Source organism: Sylvia atricapilla, chromosome 11, assembly GCF_009819655.1.
Source record: "Sylvia atricapilla isolate bSylAtr1 chromosome 11, bSylAtr1.pri, whole genome shotgun sequence".
In the NCBI taxonomy this organism is placed as follows: domain Eukaryota; kingdom Metazoa; phylum Chordata; class Aves; order Passeriformes; family Sylviidae; genus Sylvia; species Sylvia atricapilla.
Window position 1 is genome coordinate 17,660,995 of NC_089150.1, and position 16,895 is coordinate 17,677,889.

General features: G+C 43.9%; 1 protein-coding gene across 12 annotated transcripts in view; it reads left to right on the forward strand.

The window, feature by feature from the left end:
- The window catches only part of ATP2B2 (ATPase plasma membrane Ca2+ transporting 2), a 393,079-nt gene that overhangs the window by 170,606 nt on the left and 205,578 nt on the right, over positions 1-16,895 (forward strand). The gene's annotated exons all lie outside the window — the stretch shown is intronic.

Below are 16,895 nucleotides of genomic sequence, written 5' to 3' on the forward strand. Positions count from 1 at the left end.
TGTGAGAGGTCATCCATATGCATGACTTGCTCTTGTTCCTTGCTCTGGAATAACTGTTTGACTCAGGTATCCAGCAGGTCTTTGATCAGAGGCAGCTTTTACTTTGTTCGTGCTCCTCTCATTTTAATCCAAATTGCTACCTGGGAAGAGGTGGTTCGTATTCTCCCCGTAGTGCTGGTAAAATGAGTAAGTTTGTGAATAAGACAATAAAATAAGGCTTGTAGATAAGTTGTGTGGAGCAATGCAGCATGAAGGTTTTACCCTTTAATTTATCTTTTTTCCTCTGTGTGCCCTCTTTTCATCCTTTTTGTGTATCTCCCTTCATTTCTATAGAGAATTGATTTTGGCCTGCATCGATGCTAAATATACATTCATTTTCATGGAAAAGGTCAATTTTCTTCTCTGCTGCAAATCAAAACTGCATGATATTCCTCATGCTTCCTGCATATGTAAAAAGCTTTCATGCATGTATATTGGAACAGCTTGGAAGAGTTTCATGCTTCCCAGCAGGATTCCAGGTTGCAGAAGACGTGGTAATGATGAACTAGGTAGCATACTGCTCTTCTAAGAGCTGCCATGAAATCACTTTTGTGACTGTGGCTGGGTTTTTTTTTCCTTTCCTTTTCTTTTTTTTTTTTTTTTCTTTTTTTTTTTTCCTTCCTTCTTTTAAATTTCATATCATGTATCTGGGAAACTGCTTGTAAATATTTTCTTTTCCCCATTCGCCTTTGCCCAGCATTTAAAATGTACAGCTTATCTTTCCCAGTGCTGCTGGATTAGGGATGCAACATTTTTTGAATCCTACCAAATATATCTTTATATATCTTCCTGTCTGAATACAGGAACTGCGAGCATACATCCTGCTAATGAAAACATTACAAGTGGTTTTGCTTTTCTTTTTTCATTTTCATCCTGCAGTTCACATTGTCAGATGCCAGTTGTGCACGTAGTAATTCCTTGTTCCATTTTGGAATAAATGTACAAGTCTTGACCTTGTATATCCCTCTCCCACTCACTGGGAGCCCATTGCACTGCAGTAGGGGCTTCTCCTCCTTTAAGGACCCCACCTCCTTTAGGAAATGTAAATACTTTTACAGCTTGCACCTAAAATCATGTTCTGAAGGGAAGAGAGTGGTTCATTTGATGAACCTGGCTGGGAAACCTTGCAGAGAACAAGCTGCCTTTCGCCAGTTTTTTTTTTCTTTTTCATCCTATTTTCAAGGAGACACAGTGAAGGATGTTACAGTTCCCTGGAATTTAGCAAGTACTGCTCTGCTTAATTATGTTCAGATTATACATTATCTGATCAAATGTCAACCTCCCCCCCCCCCCAGCCCCCCGCATATGAGTAAAATCACACATTTCTGATTGCTTTTAACGTGCCAGTTAAAAAGGGGGTTAAAAAAAAAAAAAAAAAAAAAAAAAAAAAAGCTAAGGTTTTCAGAGGAGTTTGTGTTTAATTTAGATATTAAAACCACGATGCTAAAGCTTCAGCCAACCAACCCCTCTGTGGGATCCTTCCCGTGCCTGAGGCAGGCAGGGAGCGATGACTCCGCTCTGAATTGAGCCGGTGGAGCAACAGAGCTCCCCTCGGTGTGCCGGGATAACTCCGGAGCCTCCGCAGCCCCTGCAGCCCGGGCTGGCGCTGGGCAGCCTCGCCGTGCCCGGCAGGGATGCTGCTCCACGGCATCCATCCCTCCCCAGCTCCCTGCTCCGAGGGAATCGATCCTTAGTGGAGCAGTTGCATAAGAGAACAGTCTTCCTCTCTAGGTAGGTTATGCTCTTCTCTGCATGCCGGATGGTTTTCTGTGTGCCAACAGAGATGAATAAAGGGCGTTGTGGAGGTTATGTAAATATATAAGCTTTAATTTCATCTGTGAAACAACAGAGAGGGTCGATAGCATTTTATTGTAATCTTTGTTGGAAAGTTTGGTGCCCTTTCGTAGGAAATGGAAGCATGCGGTGCAATTTTAAGAGCTGTAGGGGTTTTTGGTTCAAATTTTACTGGTTTTACTTGTATTTAGGTTTAAAAGCATGGTTTTACTGTTGCATTTTGGATAAATAGCCTTGGTTTTTGCATTAAACCCGGAGATTTGCAGTTGGAGAAAAAGAACCAGTGTATAAGAGAAGGGTTGGAAAGGAGGCATATTTTAATACATCTGAGAGGCTTTCAGCTCTGTAAAAGGCAGGACGTGTTCTCTCTGACTGCTGCAGATGGTGAAATATGGAGCCTCGGAAGGGATGTGGAATTCCTGCTTAGGTACTAGAGTTGGCAGAGTTGGGAAATGGTAACCAAGTTACAAAATACTTCCCTTCTACCCTTCTACCTCCATACACGCCGTGTAGGAACAAATTCATCCTGCTGGTAACATGTTTTTTCCTTGTTTTTAAAATACTCCTGGCACAGTTAAAGCATCTGAGGACTGTGCACCAGGCTCTCAGAGAACCCTAGGAACAGTTAATGGGAAAAGCTAGAAGAGGAGCAGCAGTAAAACTGGGATTCCTATGGAAGAGCTTGTGCATTTTTTTTCCTTTTGTCTCCTTTGCCTACACGGTGAAGGTGAAATGGCTGGAGAAAAGCAGCTGATTTCAGAGGCACAGAATAGTTGAGGTTGGCAAGTGCCTCTGGAGATGGTCCAGCTCAACCCTTCCTGCCCCAAGTGGAGTCACCTATAGCAGGGCAGTGTCCAGTCAGGTTTTCAGTATCCTCAAGGATGGAACCTTCACAACCTCTCTGGGGCACCTGTGCCAGTGCTTGGCCACCCTCACAGCTTTTGACCTTTAAATGGAATTTTCTACCTTGGCTCTCCTTGCCTCTTTGCCTTTCACTTGGCGCCACTGAGAAGAGCCTGGCTCCATCTTCCTCCCTTTCTGCCATCAGCTGTTTATTGTCGAGGTCCCCCTCAGCCTTCTGCTCTCCAGGCTGAGCAGCTCCTGCTTTCTGAGCCTCCTACCTGGGTGTCGGGTGCTCCAGTCCTTTTCCTCACCTCCTCTGGAGGACTCTCTCCCTGTTGTCCTGGGAGCCCAGCCTGTGTCGGGTGGGTGCTGGGATGTCCCAGCAGTGCTGGTGGGAAGGGAGGCAGCCCTGTGCTTGTGAGGACACACTGCTGGCTCCTGCTCAGCTTTGGGTCCAACAGGAACTCCGAGGCCTTTTCTGCAGAGCTGCTTCCCGGCCAGCTGGCCCCCAGCCTGTCGTGCCTTAGGGGCACAAGTTTGCCTTTCCCTTTTTCCAGCCATCCCGGGATTCCTCCTGGCCCGTTGCTCCCTCTGAGAGGCAGCTCATCCATCTGGTGGCACAACCACACCTCCCCATTTCCCCAGTCTGTGCCCTTGCACAGAGTGCTCTGCTCCTTCGTCCCTACCATTAATACAACACTTGGCTGCTCCACCAAAAGAAATCCCTTGGAAGGAGACGATTAGAGCTGGAACTGGAATTTCAAGACTTAGCCCAGAAGTGAAGTGGTGTGTTATTAAGAAATGCCAAAAATTGGTCAATATCCTGAATACGTTTATGGTGGAGAGTGTGGAATTTGCAGTATTGAATGCCCAATGCATTGCATCAGCATCCCAGGGTTTGAGGATGAAACAGGAAAAATCAGTGATTCAGATTTACTAAGAGCTTAATTTATATATTGAAGAATGAAGACTCACAGCTGATGAAGTAATTTCAATTGATAATTTCATTCGCTGCATTTCAATTAAAGTGAGTTAAAAATAAAAAACCATATGAAATGAATTGAAAATAAAATGAGATTTAGTCCAATCTGATTTGGATCTTGCTGAAAAATCTGTCGCACAGAATGAGGAGACAGGATAGGGAAGATGCTTATCTGTGAGATGTTGGGCAAAGAGCTATTTCTGTAGTCCTTGCCTGTCCAGTTCACTGACCTTCCCAGCTCCTGAGCTCTGCAAATTACTCGGGCATTTGGAGAAAATGCTCCTCATGTACACACTCCATCTGAGGAGCTTTTTACTTAGCCAAGTGCTGTCTCAGTCTGATAAGTTGTCTTCTGTGCTTTGGTTTGTCTTGTGCTGCACAGTATAAATCCATGTAGACTTGGGCCACAATTTAGGGTGAGATGCAGCATTTTAAACACAATTTGGGATTCCTCCTCCTGCATCCCCCAGCTAAAGCCTCATATGACAATCCCCACCAGCTGTCACAGGTGAGGCAGGGAACGAGAGCCCGCACTGGGATTGGATGATGGAGTTTATTCAAGGTCCAACAAGTTTTGGGCTTTTATCCGACTTGATCTCACACACAGGCTGTGCTGGGCATCCCACCGGCGTTTGTCTCCATGCATCTCAGAATTCCCGGGTCTCCCCTTACTTGTCTTTCCAAACTCCCCTCTCCCCTTGGACTTCTGTCCAATCTCCGCTTTTTTATCCTGGGTACCCTTTTTTTCTTGGAGACCACTTCTTCATTCAGCTTCATCTTCCTTCCGGTGCTCAAGGGGCCTTGTTTCTCCAAATCTCAGTGGTGTGGGCAGAACCCTGCCCTGAGCAGTCCCTTTGGTGGGGCTGTCTCATCCCTCTGCACTAACCCCATGCTCCACTGTTTTTAGTCCAGGTATTCTCAAAACCTGCAGCCAACCCAATGAGGCTGGAACCAGCCAAGAGGAGGCTCATACAGGAGAGTGGAGCAGCTTGGGACATCTTTCCATCCTCACACACCTTCTGGGACCTGCTGCACTCTGCACTGGAGCCCTGTGACTGGAATGGGGCATCTCCATACCCCTTCCCTTGGCTGCCCCAGCCTTCCAAGCACAGGTCCTGCCAGCCACACTCCTTGCACAGCAGCTTTCTGTGCCTCAGTGGGCCTTGAGGGAAGAGTGACACTTCCCAGAGTGCTGGTGGCTCTTTGGAACGTGCACTGTTTACCTTGGGGCTGGATGAATTCATTGCAATGGTGGTGCTCAGCATCTCACTAACCTTGGCAGCCCCCCGGGTGCTGATGAAGCACAATAAAATGCTCTGCCACTGATCTGACTTGTCTTTCACAGTGGTACACCTTGTGTCACACAGGTAATTAGAAGGGAACAGCATCCCTAACAAACTGTCCCAGTCTCCTTGGGAAATGTGCAATCCCAAATGTCAGGAGGCAGCATTGATCTGTGTCCTCTGTAAGGCAGTTGGAGAAGAAGATGTTGTCCTGGCTGAGGACAGCTGTACCGTTTGCTCTGCAGGCTTCCCGTGTCCTTTCCCTCTGCTTGCATTGTAATGAACATTTTGCACACCTCCAGATAGTGTTTGATACTAAGGGACCAGCAAAACGCAATTACAATGTAATGATCATTTTGTGGTGTTTTTTCACAACGACACAAAATTGTCACCCTCCCTCCCGCGGTGCTTGAAGCAGTACCTATTTATGAGTAGTTGAGCTAACCTGGGAAATTCCAAGAAGAATTGCAGACGGTTCTTGAGATGCAATGCAAATTGTTGCAGTACCCATGGAGGACATTTGCATTATGGTAGGACTGGTTGTCTCTGTAATGCTGTCGTGGTGATTGTTATGCAGAGAACTGCAGGATAAAATGGTAGTGCTAAATCAGCAGTGCTGAATAAGATGGCTGAAAATGCCAGGAAAACAAACTGTTGGAGCAGGAGGATGACAGGGGGAATGAGATGCAAGACACCTCTCAGCTTTCTTGGGGACAAGCTCTTGGCTCTGCAGGTTATTTTTGTGGCTCTTGCTGATCATTTGGTGCCCCTTTCATCCCCACACTGCATCACTTTGCATGAAAGGCTCAGGAAGTGCCCTGCATGCCTTGGGCTGACCTGAAGGAATGTGAGAGCACTGCCCTGATATTCCCATTGCAGCATCAAGAACTCCCCTTCAGGGCAGAGAGGTTTTGAGGTGATGTTTTATGGGGAGGGTTTTGGGGAGCTGTTGTCCCCAGGGCGCTGTGTTGGTGAGTTTGCACTGCTGTTGGCAGGATCTTTGGTTTATTTGATTTTAAATATTGTTTCAGTTAATCTGAAATGGGACTGGATGTCTCTGGGTATCTCTGTCTGTCTTTTATATCCCCAAATTTTAGAGATAGGTACAGAATGTGGAGGGGTTGGATTTATTTACATGCCTGGGCTGAAATGGGAAGACAAAAAAAGGGAATATGTATTTTTCCAGGAATATGTGGCATGACAGGAGGTGACATGGATAGGGACCACCGGAGCCTGTCTAAAATGAGGTGTCTGGGATATCCAGGTGGGACCTGGCTCATCCCCAAGCTGGGGGAAGCCAGGGTGGGCCACAGGTGCTGCCTGTGGCTGGCAACAGACTTGACCTTGGAAAAGGGAGAACATGTTGAGAGAGAGATACTGTGCTCAGACTATTAAAAAAAAAAAAAAAAAAAAAAGGACTCTCTGCTGCAAAGCTTGAATTGCTGCCTATTGCTTTGGTTATCTTCTTATAAATCTTAATGTAGCTATTCAATTGAGGCAAGTAGAGTTAGGATGCCATTCCCTGCCTTGGGATGGAGCCTCCCCTCCAGCAATGTTTACAAAAAAATGAAAAAAAGAAGCGGCAGTCTGAGGAAGGCACATATAAAATCTGCAATGCAGAAATAGGATTATATATTTATCTGAGTTCTCATGTAGACAGATGATTAATACAGTACCAGCTACAGGGTTTAGAGCTTGGTATATCATTAAGGTTCCCTGTAACTCTAATGTGAAAAGATAATAAATTAAGTGTCCTCTTCCCTGCCCTTGTCCTCCTTTTTCTAGTTTAGAAATACATTTGGAAGTTTTAATCTGAAAACATGATTCTGGTAGCAGAACTGAGGATGGAAAGGAATGAAAGGGAAAATGGAAGACATCTGAAGTGGTTTTTTTTTTCCTTGAACTTTTTTAAGACTTAAAATTGAGTGCATGAGGTCTTAACGTACAAGCCTCATTTACATATCTGCTTTTGGATTAGGAGGGGATCTTGAAAAATATTGCTAGGGAAGTATTTTTGGGGATTTTTCCCCCACTTGTTAGAGAAAACTAACTTACAATTTCTTAGTTGGGTCCAGCTTCCTTCTAAGGAAATCTTGTTCCCTTCCTTTATCTCATCTGGAACAGATGAAAGCTGCAGATACAGGACATGTTTAATTTTTTAGTAATAATCAGGTAAGTAGCAGTGCTTTCTGAGCTTTAATTGTCAAACCGTGAGAGAAGAATAATTGCAGTATTTAAAAATATTGCAATTATTAGTATTGGAACAAATTAGAATGCTGTGAAAGAACTAAGTTAAAGTAAGTAGAAACATCCAAAGATATTCCTTTTAAAGAAGGCACTTGATAGTGGGAGCCAGACCTGGTGAGCTCAGTGCTGCTGTGGGCACTGGGAATCAAAGAGGATTAGGGATCCTCTGGAAAGCCTCTGTGCTGCATTTATCCCGTGCAGTGAACTGACCCTGCTGCCTTCAGGCACAACATGACCCGGGTTGTGGCACTGGCAGCAAATCAAAGTGGGGCGGCAGTGCTGGAAGTGCTCACTCTGACCCTGCAAAGTGCAAACGTTCCCGAAGGAGAGCAGATTTCACAGGGAAGCTTGGGAAGAGTTCTGCCCATTGCTGGATCAGGGAAAGGATAAACCCTTGCACATGGAGAGGGAAATCCGTGTCTGTGTGTATGCACACACGTGTGCGCGTGTACATCTCTAAAATCACCCAGAGGGCAGTGACTCTAAAATCCTTCTTGCTCTCTGGTACACTGTGCAGTTTAATTCCATTCAAAGTTAATCCTGCAATGGTTCACTTGAAAACAATACCAATTTTGTGCTGCCTCCCACACACCAGATGCACTCCCTTCCTCAGTAACTCTTGTTTGACCTCAGAGCTGCCTCCCCAGAAACTTTCTTCCTTTGCTTCAAGATATTGCTATTCAGGAGTTACCCTCAGGAGCAGCAGCACATTTTCATGTTGGTCTGGCTTTTGTGTTTGTTCTGTAGTGATCACAGAGCCTCAGAGCTCGAGGCCTCACTTAATTCAAAATCTTGTATGGATTTGACTTTCTCTCCCATGACTCTGCTTTTTTGCAGCACGCAAGTTCCACCACAGCAGTAAGAAAACAAATATGGGAGTGCTTGTGATGGCTTGAAATAAAAATTTCTTCTTGGGTGCTGTGGAGCTCATTCCTGTGAAGGATTGAACAGACCAGGGAATGAACCACATGCTCCATTAAATCACAGAGCACCAAACATCTGTGGTGATGGCCATAAGGGCTCCATGAAGCTGTTTTTATTTCAGTTCAGGTACACGGAGCAGATCCTACTCTTCTTGACCTCTCTGTGAGGAGACCAAAGCAAATACGAGTACAGAAATAGGGAACATCCATATTATTAATATTAAATATTAAATATTAAAACCTATTATTAATATTATTATTTATTATCCCCTCCAACCATATTATTATGTGACTTAAACTGATGATCCATCAGCTTCCATGGGGAAGGCAGAAGGTGGGATATTCCATGTGTGCCCATAAGAAATAGCCTTATAAGGGAAAAATATCTAGATCAGAGGCAGCAGTTTGGAGGTTTTTTAACCCACGTGGAGGAGGATGGAAAAAAATCTCGTTGTGATTAAGATATTTCTGAGAATCTCTGTTATCGGTGGCAAATTCTTCTGTCTGCAAACAGGTCCTGACCCTGGTGAGCCCCAGGGATGTTTCTGTGGAGTTTCTGGGTGCAGCTGTAGGAGCCAGTGATGGAAGAAGTGTTTTATGGCTCAGCTCTCTGTTCCTGCCCTGCAGACACCCCAGCACCCAAAGACTGGAGGAAACACATCAACAGCTGGTGACAGGCAAATAAACCACTCCAAACCTGCAGGTCTGAAGGGAAAATCTCTTTGGTGCCTTCTCAGAACACATCCAGAGTGACAGAGCTGCTGTCGATCTATCCTTCATCCCCCATGTCCTCAGGGCTTTGGGCAGCTTTTCTTCCCTGGAGCCTCCCCATCAGAGCCCAGAAAAGTTGATTTTTAGCATCCATCTCTGTTCCGTGTATACCCAGGGGAGGGATGGAATTTGCTGTGTCTTGGCAGGACTTTTTGAGATGAGTTTTGAGAACTAAGGTTGTGTGGTTGTGTTGGTTCAGCCTGTGCTTGGCTTTCTCCACAGCCAGTGGCTCCCTAGAAATCTTTTGTCTGGGATTTCTTGCCTGACTGTGTGGAGCAGTCTCTCCCTGCTTTTCAGACTGATGGATGTATTATTGGTTGTTGCTTGTGGATCTTCTTCGGCATCATCTGCTTTCATTAGCATTTTTGAACAAAGGAATGAATCAGAATAAATCACAACTAATAGAAATATAGGAACAGTTTATCATTTTGCAAAGCTGAACTCTCTCAGAGGAGATTACGTATTTAAATTGAACAAATACAACTTCATAAATAAACTAAATTAAACATCATCTAATTTTACTTTTGAAGCCAAGCAATTTTAATCCGTACTCAACTTCTTGTATAAATATTTCCCAACTCTGTTCTATTCTTTGAAGCATTCTTATTCATATTTAAAAACCAAAAAAAGTTCCAGATTGAACCACAGTTGTGTATAGTGAATAAATGTAAAAGCTTGGATGTATTACGTAATAATCTGAGAGTTGGCAGGAGGGAGTGATTGCGTTTGTGAGCGTCCAAGTAGTGTAAAAACACTTTTGCCAAACCCGGTATTTGTCTCTAAAGCTCTCTGACTGATGGCGTGCCTGAAAAACCTTTTTCATAAATCCCTTCTGTATCATTCAAAAAGGAAGCAATAGATGATTAGAAATCTATGTATTTCCCCAAGGATAATTGATGTAGAAACTGTGGTGCTACAAGCCTTGCCCAGATGGTCTCTGGATTGTGAGCAAATTCCTGCTCAGAGATGGAAGGGCTGTTTTACTGCAGAACTAATTCTTAGAACTGGGAGAATGGCAACCCCTCCCCCCCAAATATGTCACTGTGTGATTGGAAATGCACTTTATCAATCATCTTATTAGGCAAGAAGAGCATTTTTATTTAAAAAAAAAGTGGCAATACGGTTGAAGAATTCTTACTAAATATTTCATATGATTTTCACAAAGCTGCAAATAATTTTTTAGACTGCGTTCAGTCTAAAAACCACAATCAAAAGCCATTTTCTAGAAATAGGCTTAAATGCAGTTCTTTCTGCTTCTTCATTCAATCACTACATGCAGTTTTCAGAACTGACCTGTCCAATGACTTCAGGGGCTGAAAATGGTTAACAGTACTCTTCAAAAATACTTCATTTCTAGAGTAAATCAGATGTAAAGTTACCAAGAACTTGATTTTCATCTAGTATTTTGAAGATGGGATGAAACAGGAGAAGTGAAAAAAAGCTGCATCTTTTTTTCCTAGTTTTAATATTGAGCCATTAATGTATGAAGTTTTTATATAACCGCCAAAAAAAATCTTACAGGTAAGATTTATTTTCATAATAAAATCACTAAAATTGATAGTTTGGGTAAAATTCTGCTTTCTCTACCACACTTAGCTTTTTCTGGGAATAGCTGAACACAGCTTTTTCCAGTGGTTGAAGTGAGCATTTGTTGTGTGCAGCAACAATCGAGCAGAGCTTTGGGATTGCAGATTAAGACATATTTGGGGAAGGTACAGGGGCAAGAAGGTGATGCCCAGGGGAGTTTTTGGTGATGATGCCTTGGGCAGGCTGAGCTGAAACAGAGACTGCACAGAGCTGGAGAGGAAAGTAGGGATTTATTGAAAGGCCTTTAGGGTACACCTTGGGCAGGACAAGAGCCTGGCCAGGGCTACACCCAAGGTGCACCCAAAATGGTCACAAAATGGAACCAAATGGTTACAAAATGGCTGACCAGTCATGACATCTCACACTTTTATAAGTTTAGCTCCATTTCGTCCATCTTGGGGTTTAATTGTCCAGTTCCAGCTCCAGGCTGTAAGGTCCCATCCTCCTTGTTCCTCCCTCCAGCCCACCCTTGTTTGTGCTTTTGGGGCTGAAATTGTCCTTGGTCCTCAGGAGGGAAAGGATTTGTTTTGTGTCCCTGCTGTGTGCAGAGCTGAGTGACACTGACTGTGAGCTCAGAGCTGCACCCCTGGGCACCACAGAACAGAAATACATGGGAGATAAAACTCAAGGCGCTTTGCCGTGGCCCCGTGGGGCCGGGTGTGACAGGCGCTGATGGCACAGCCCATGGCCGTGGTTGTGCCAGGACATTCCTGCCATGGCTCAGGGTCGCTGTGCCAAGCAGAGCCAGCAAGAGCCAGCCCTGGATGTGAGTGAGCAGGCTGCCCATGGCAGGGCTCCTGGCAGCAGGGCTGCTCCTGGGCTGGCCCCTGCAAGGGTCCGGCAGGAGAAGGGCTGCCACGGGCAGCTCCCGGCCACTGGGACAGAACAGGGGGCTGCAATGGCTGGGTTTGTTCTTCAAAATGCAGAGCGGCCAGGAAGAAGCTGGGGAAATGTGGGCTGCTGTTGTTTATCCCGTCTTCTGTCACAAATGTCCCCAGTTCCGTCACAGCTCCTGGCTGGGGATTTTGTCCCGTAGCAAAGGGCAAAAATGCTCCTGTTGGTTCTGAATGCAGGTGGGTGCAGCTGAAATCCAGGTAAATTGCCACTTCCCTGGTGAAATGTGCAGCCCTGGTTAAAGGAAGGTTCCTGAGGATGTTGTGAGCACTGCTGCATTAGGGCTGCTCCACATTTTCAGGATGTCCTTGAGGAGGTTTGCAGGGATGGTGAGACGAGAGGATTAGGGGAATGAAGCAAGGAGTGGTTCGAGAGCTGCATGAAGACATTTTGCCAGTAGAACAGTTTAACAGTCTTGCATCTTGGAAATATCACAAATAATCAAGTACTTGTCCCCAAATAATTTGCTGGTGACAAGCATGTGCTCCTCAGTCTGGGGACAGTGGGAAAGGTCAGCTGCAATGGGAAATGTGTAAAGAACAATAAAGGAAAAGGATTTTATACAAACAGCACTTACTTGATTTTGATAATTCTTGCAAAGCAAAAATTTGGCATAATAAGTTTGGTATTTTTTGGTAGTGCCTCTACCTGCAGAGAAAGGAATGTGAGAGCATAATTTAATGTAAATTGTCTAAACAATATTTTGACTCTTCTCCTGTGGACTGTAATCATTCCCTTGCCACCAAATTCCTGGATGCATTCCAGTCTTTATCAACATACCTGTTGTTAGTAGATCCTATCCATCAGCTGTCTGTTAGCTGCAAGAACAGATTTTTGCGTATTCAGACCTGCTAAACATTGCTTACAGATCAAATAGGCTGACAAATCCCCGTATTTTTTAACAGACAAAATATCATCTGACCTTCAGCGGTTTAGTCACCATTACACATAATCAATATGTTTATAATTTAAAAATGATTCTTCCCAAACAGCTGCTTTTTTACGGCATGACAAAGATTTGATATTTGAATAATCAAGGCATGGAAAGTATGGTGCTCCCTAGGATTCAGACTGACTTCTTGGTCTAGAACATTAAATACTATCTTATGCACAAAACGTTAATTATTTTATTAAAATCTCTATGCATTACTCATTCCCTGACACGAGGTGATGTACTTGCAACTCAAAATAACTTCATTTGAGCAAAGGTTTCTGATCAAGGGGAAGTGGCCTGGTATGATGCTGTAGAATGGTTTGCCAGAGTTGTGCAAGAAATATTTTTGCCTGTGTTTTTTGGGGCTTGGTGAGGTTCCTGCAGGAATTCTGACCAAGCCACTGCTGGGTGTGGTGCTGAGTGGGGTTTCCTGGTGCCTTTACTGGGTAAAGTAAATCATATGGGTAAAATCACGTGAGTAAAACCCAGCAGAAGGGAATGTCAGGATTAGTGTCAGACTGGGATTGTGCTGGGCAGTGCTGGGAGCTGTGTGCCTGTAACTCCTGGTGCTGTGACTGAGAGATGTCATCAGTAGATTATTCTGGAGGGAAATATTTAATTATAGACCTTGGCACTGTGTCATTTCCCCTGCTCGCTGTCCAGGGAGATGCTGGAGGGCAGGGAGCTGTGCAGAGGGATGGGGACAGCCTGGATCCATGGGCTGAGGACAGCAGTGCCAGGGACAGGAGTCATGCCAACCCCTGCAGGGATCCCAATCCCTCCAGGCTGGAGATGAGCAGCTGGAAAGGCGGGAAAGGCCCTGGGGGTGCTGGGGACAGCAGCTGGACACCAGCCCAGGTGTGCCCAGGTGTGCCCAGGTGGGCACGAGGCCCCTGGGCTGGGTCAGGAATAGAGAGGCCACAGGACCAGGGCAGGGATTGTCCCCATTCCACAGGAATGGCCCCTGTGGCCATTGGTGTCCACATCAATGCAAAATTTGTTTTAAATAAAAATATTTGTGGGTACAGGCAGGTTCTGCCATCCAGCTTGAAGTGTGCCTAGACATGCATGATCCCATGAAATAAATGAAACAAGGAATTAATCTGGATCCTGAGCTAGCAGGAGCAGCAGGCAGTAGAAAAGGTTATAATTTGTATTGTCCAAGTTGATCCAGTACCTCCTGGCACTCTGAGGCAGCACCCCAAATGCTGGGGCAGTTGTGGGCCCCTCACAAGAAGGGCCTGGAGGGGCTGCAGCATGTCCAGGGAAGGGAACAGAGCTGGAAAAGGGAATGGAGCCTCAGGAGTGGAGCTGGGAAAGGGGCTCAGCCTGGAGAAAAGGAGGCTCAGGGGGAATTTCTGCCTCTGCACAACTCTCTGGCCAGAGGGGACAGCCCGGGGAGCAGGGAACAGGGACAGGAGAAGAAGGAACAGCCTCAAGCTGTGCCAGGGGAGGTTCAGCCTGGGGAATTGAAAAAAAAAAAAATCACTAAAAGAGAGGTCAAGCATTGGGAGAGCTGCTCAGGGAAATGGTGGAGTCACCATTCCCGGTCATTTTGGTCATTTTCATAACACATCCAGATGTGGCACATGGGGACAGGGCTAGGTGATGATAACTCTTGGATTCGGTCCTCTCCAAGGGCTTTTCCAACCTAAACAGTTCTGTCCTGGTCTGGAGAAGATGTTCCCAAGGCTGAGGAAAAGTGGAAATCCTAAAGATAAGCTGAGTCAGAATATTTTTCTTAAGCGATCCCTTTAATCCTGTGGCCTCTCAGGAATGAAGGCCTGATAACCTTCATTCATTCTGGGTATCTTATCTCACATTTTGAGCGGTAATATGTGCTACAAAGGAATAGATATCATTGACAGCACTTGGCAGTGTCCTACATAATAATTAGGATCATGACCAGTAAATTAATCAGAGGTTAGAGAAAAAACTCCCAAACCTGAATTTATTAGAATTGCTTGGTTTTATATGAATTTTTAATTAGGTCTATCTAAAACATTTCACCCTTTATTTTCATGTGTCATTTACTAACTGTTTGTTATGCCTTGTTTTTTCAATCATATCTGTTTTTCAGAGTTTTAACCTAAATTATTTTAATTTAACCTCAATTATCTTTGCAGTGCAGCTACACTAGATGAGGCATTGGACATAGATGTGTTCAGTGCACCTTGACAAAAACAGCCCAAATAATTCTGAGTGACGGATTTGCAGGTTATCCATAACAAAAAAACCCGCCTATGTTGAAGAAACTGGATGATGCAGAGAGAGGGAAAAAAACTCTGTATTTTAGGTTTATCTCTAAATTGGAGTTAATTTCATGCGCTTCCTAAAAAGCTCTTGTCATGTTTTTCACTGTCCTTGGACTCCATTGCCTTTCACTGCAGCTTTTGCATGATAATGATTAAACTTTGGGCTGTGGTTTGGTTTTGAGTGGCTGAGCCTGTTTGAATATTGTTACCAGCCCCACTCTGCTGCTTCTGAGAAGTTTGTGTGTGTGACACGTGCAGTCTGTACATTAAATAAATCCTGCCTGTAAATAGATATTATCAGGAAATAGGGAAAGGGGCCGGATCTTATGGGGTCAAGAACCCAGCAAAGATGGGATCAAACACAGAGCCACTGGGGTTTTGCTGCTTATATAGTATATTTATATTCATATTGTATAGAGAGTTTGGGTACTGAGAGAGAGAACAAAATGTTTGCTGCCTAGGAAATAAATGGAGCTTCATCCTGAGCTGCATTAGGAATTCTTAGGAATTTCTGTTCTGTTGAACACTTTTTTTTCAGGTGCTGAAGGAGACTCCTTTTCCCTTTAAAGGAGTTGGTTGAAACTTTGTTTTTTTGGTAAGGTGGACCTGTGAGAAACAATTTGGATATGCTCTTAGAGGTATCCACATTCTCTGCATGTGAGGACCTTCCAAAGCTCCCACAGAGTTTGAAATCCACCCAAGCCTTTTCATGTGTTTGCTCTTGGCTTTTACCCTTTCCTGAATGTTTGGATATATATAATATATTCCTAGTAAAGACATAAAAATTCTAATTACCTTTAAAACATACATGACCTGGCTATCGGGCACTTTTCAAAGTCATTTCTTTTCAACAGTATTTTCTGGACAAAAAATATCACTGCCACATGCATTTCAGCTATGGAAAAAACCTGTGGAAAACCAGCTAGGCAAATAATAATGGACTTTTGGACCATTCTCCAGATGAGACATTTAATTTCATGCAAATCCAGACTACCGCCTTTGAGAATATCATTTATTACAGAGGTAGCAGATGAATCTTTATTCTTGTCTTTGACCTTGATTGTATTTATGTTCTGCTTCAGTTAACTCAGACAGTTCTTAGGAGCTCAAGCAAATGGCAATATACATTCTTCCAGTGTCACATTTCATCTCATATTTTACTTTTCTCTTTATTTTCCTTTCAAAAAAGTCTCTTTCTTGTGCTTATGAAGATTTAACTAGAAGTTGAATTTTAAAATATGGGACACTTGTCCAAATTCAATTTAATCCAAGTTTTGCATGGCCAGTAGATGACAGAGAAAAGGAAAAACCCAGAATGTACGTTGGAGACAGAACTGGGAATTCTATAAAGCTAATTTTAATATATTTTTAAAGAACTATCTATTTATGTAAGCAGATATTTTTTAAAACGAGAAGCATGGACAAGGATAGGCAATCCCTTACGATGGTTTGAGCACTGGAAGAACAATAATATTGAATTGTGCTTGGCCAACTTTGAGCGCTGAGTTTTGCACTCTCAACGTTCCCAAAACGTGGGAATTTCTTGACTGGGTGTGTATTTATATTTATAAATACGTCTAAAAGCTTTGGGGTATTTTAAGGAATGCTTTCTGAATTACCTGATTAGCCTTGAGGTATGTTTTAATTGGAAGTTGATTGAACATTAACCAGCTAAAATAGAACAAATTATTAAGCAAAAGCTTGTTTAGTGAAGTGGTGTAACTCCACCAGGCACCATTGTTGCGCCTTTCTTTTTTTAATAGACAGGAATGAGGTTGTAAACAGCAGAGTTGTCCCAAATTGGCGTCAGTGCTGCCACCTGAATTTATTTTAGGGACTGGGGAGAAGAACTTTGGGCCCAGGTGTTGTGCTCACACCTGCAGGGGTTTTGTGTCACCATCTGAGTGCAGCAAGGCTGTCTTTGGACAGGGGGGGATTTCAAGGCAGCCTGCAAAGACTTCTGTGATGCAAACCTTTGTCAGACACCCCAGGGAAGGACTTGTAGATGAAAATACAATGATAAGTTGTCATGCAGTTATTTGGAGTTGAAAAGGCTGCACAAACATCTTTGAGAGAAGAGAGGGATTTTCTTAAAGGACACTTTAGAAGGTCTTGGTGGTTTCATCTCTCAGTTCACACTTGGTGACAGCAATTTTCCTCCTTTGTTAAGTCTTGATGAGCAGTGATGGGGATTTTTGGGCTGGTTTTTTGATTATTTAAAAAAAAAATATTTATTCCTTTTGAGCATGAGCTGAAAACATTTGGTGCCTCTGAATACCATGAAAGTTGGTGGGGGAAGGAGCAGGTGATGCAGAGGGGTTTGGTTGGGGTTCTGATATTGCA